Consider the following 2,928-nt stretch of genomic DNA (forward strand, 5'->3'; position numbering starts at 1 on the left):
TTTCAGGAGGTAGCATATAATCAAGAACCAATCAATGATCTGAAGGAAGAAATTGATGCTGCACTGAAGGAATTAGTGAAAGAGAAGCTTCCAGGAATTGATGAAATACCCATTGAATTGTTTCAACAAATAGTTGCAGTGCTGGAGGTGCTCACTCGCTTAGGCCAAGAGATTTGGAAGACAGCTGCCTGGCCAATGTACTGGAAGAGATCCATATTTGTGCCCATTCCAAAGAAAGGTGATGTAACAGAATGTGGAAATTATCGAACAATATCATGAATATCACACGCAAGTAACATTTTGCTGAAGATAATTCAAAAACAGTTGCAACAGTGTATTGACAAGGACATCCAGAAATACAAATTGGGTTCAGAGGAGGACATGAAATGAGGAATATCATTCTAAGACAACAAGGGAATAAATACTGCATGGTTTAAAATCAGGAAGGGCAAATGTTGGAGTGTATCCTTTCACCATACTTATTCAATCTGTGTGCTGAGCAAATAATATAAGAAGCTGGACTATGTGAAACAGACATGATATCAGGATTGAAGGAAGAACCAGTAACAACCTGTGATGTGCAGATGACACAACTTTGCTTGCTGAATGTTAAGAAGACTTGAAGCACTTACTGACGAAGATCAAAGACTACAGTCTTCAGTATCCATTACACCTCATCATGAAGAAATTAAAAATTCTCAGAAATGGACCAATAAGCAACATCATGATAAATGGAGAAAAGATTGAGATTGTAAAAGATTTCATTTTACTTCAAAAATCATGGAAGCAGCAGTCAAGAAATCAAAAGACATTTTATGGTCGGCAATTGTAATCAGGGTTGTGAAATCAAATGTGCATGAACTGTTGAGAGTAAAATGAATCTGCTTTGTAAATTTGCCCCCAAATCACGATATAAAATTTAAAAAAAAAAAAAGCAAAGAAATCAAGCAATGTATTGCCTTGGGCAAATCTGCTGCAAAAGACCTCTTTAAAGTGTTCAAGAACAAAGATATCACTTGGAAGACTAAGGTGCACCTAACCCTTCCCTTGGTATTTTCAATCGCCTCATATGCATGTGAAAGCTGGACAATGGATAAGGAAGGCCAAAGAAGAGTTGATGACTTTGAATTGTGAAGACTGAAAATACCATGGAGTGTCAGAAGATTGAATAAATCTATCCTGGAAGAAATGCAGCTGGAATGGGCCTTAGAAGACAGAATGGCCAGACTTCATCTCACCTACTTTGGTCATGTGGTCAGAAGGGACCACTCCCTGAAGAAGGATAAAGTGGTAAAGTGGAGGGTCAGAGATAAAGGGGACGACCCTCAAAGAGATGGATTAACACAGTGGCAACAACAATGGGCTCAAGCACAGCAAAGATTATGAGGATGGTAAAGGACCAGGCAGTGTTTCATTCTGTTGTATATAGGGTCCCCGTGGCTCGGAATAAACTTGACAGCACCTAACAACAACCACAACCGTGGAATTTTATAACATATGTAGGAGTAAAATGTATGGCAAATAATCAAAAAAGGCCAGGAGGAGAGAAAAGTAAGTATACTGTTGTAGCTTTCACATACTATATATAAAATGGTACAATATAATTTGAAAACAAACTGTGACAAGTTAAAGATGCATTTTGTAAACCTTAGCCCAACCACCTTCAAACAAAGAGATATAGAGAATAAGCCAATCCTAAAGAAGAAAACATAAACAAATTCACTGCCATTGAGTTGATTCCAACTCATAGTGACCCCCATTGGGTTTCCATGAGGGTAAATTACTACGGAAATAGATTGCCCCATCTTCCTTCTTTCTGAAGAATGGCTGATGAGTCTGAAGCACCATCCTTCTGGTTAGCAGGCAAATGTCTTAGGCACCATGCCTCCAGAGCTCCTTGAATAAGTCAGAAATCCAAAAACCAAACACACTGCCATTAAGTCAAATATGACTCATAGTGGCCCCTCCTTGGGTTTCCAAAGCGGTATCACTACGGAAGTAGATTGCCCAACCTTCCTTCTGAGGAGTACCTAATGGGTTTGAACTGCCAGCCTTCTGGTTAGCAGTCAAATGCCTTAGACGCTATGCCACCAGAGCTCCTGAATAAGCCAATAGTGGAGATAAAATGAAATATAAAAATACTCAATCCAGAAAAAAAGACAGATAAAAAGGAAAGGGGAACAAAGAACAGATGTACAAATAATAAAACAAAGAGCGAATATTAGATTTATAGCCAATCATACTGATTCTTACATTAAATGTAAATGATGTAAACTCTCCAATTAAAAGGCAAAAGTTATCTGACTGGGTTTATAAAAAGCAAACCCTACTATGTGCTGTGTACAAGAAGCAAAACCTGGGAGTCCCTCGGTGGTACAAATGGTTAAGTGCTTGACTAGTAGCTGAAAGGTTGAAAGTTTGAACTCACCCAGAGGCACCTTAGAAGACAGGCCTGGTAATCTACTCGTGAAAAATCACAGCCTTGAAACCCTATGGAGCAGTTCTACTGTGCACACATTGGTCACCAGGAGTCAGAATCTACTTGGTAGCAACTAACAACACTATACCAAAGCTGCTGCTGATTCAGTAGGTATAGCATGATTTCTAACTTTAAAATAGCAACAACATGGCAGACAATGGTCCTATAAGTTTATGTGAATGATCAGAACTCCCAGGTGTATAGTAGAGCTGACAAGGGGCAAGGTTGTGGTCACTTCTTGGTCACAGCCAGCTACCCAGAGGGACCGAGTAGTTGAACCTGCAGTTGAACCACTAACTGCCCTTGGGACCATAGTCGCAGGGGACATCAAGCTCAATTGGCATAACATACTAGACAAAACATTGTTCCACCTCCTACTTTGGCGATTAGCGACTGGGATCTTAAAAGCTAGCAAGCTGCCATCTAGATGCAACGATGGGTCTCTCCTC

This window comes from Orycteropus afer, unplaced genomic scaffold (assembly GCF_000298275.1).
Source record: "Orycteropus afer afer isolate SDZICR_OR568_19922 unplaced genomic scaffold, OryAfe1.0 scaffold00401, whole genome shotgun sequence".
NCBI lineage: Eukaryota > Metazoa > Chordata > Mammalia > Tubulidentata > Orycteropodidae > Orycteropus > Orycteropus afer.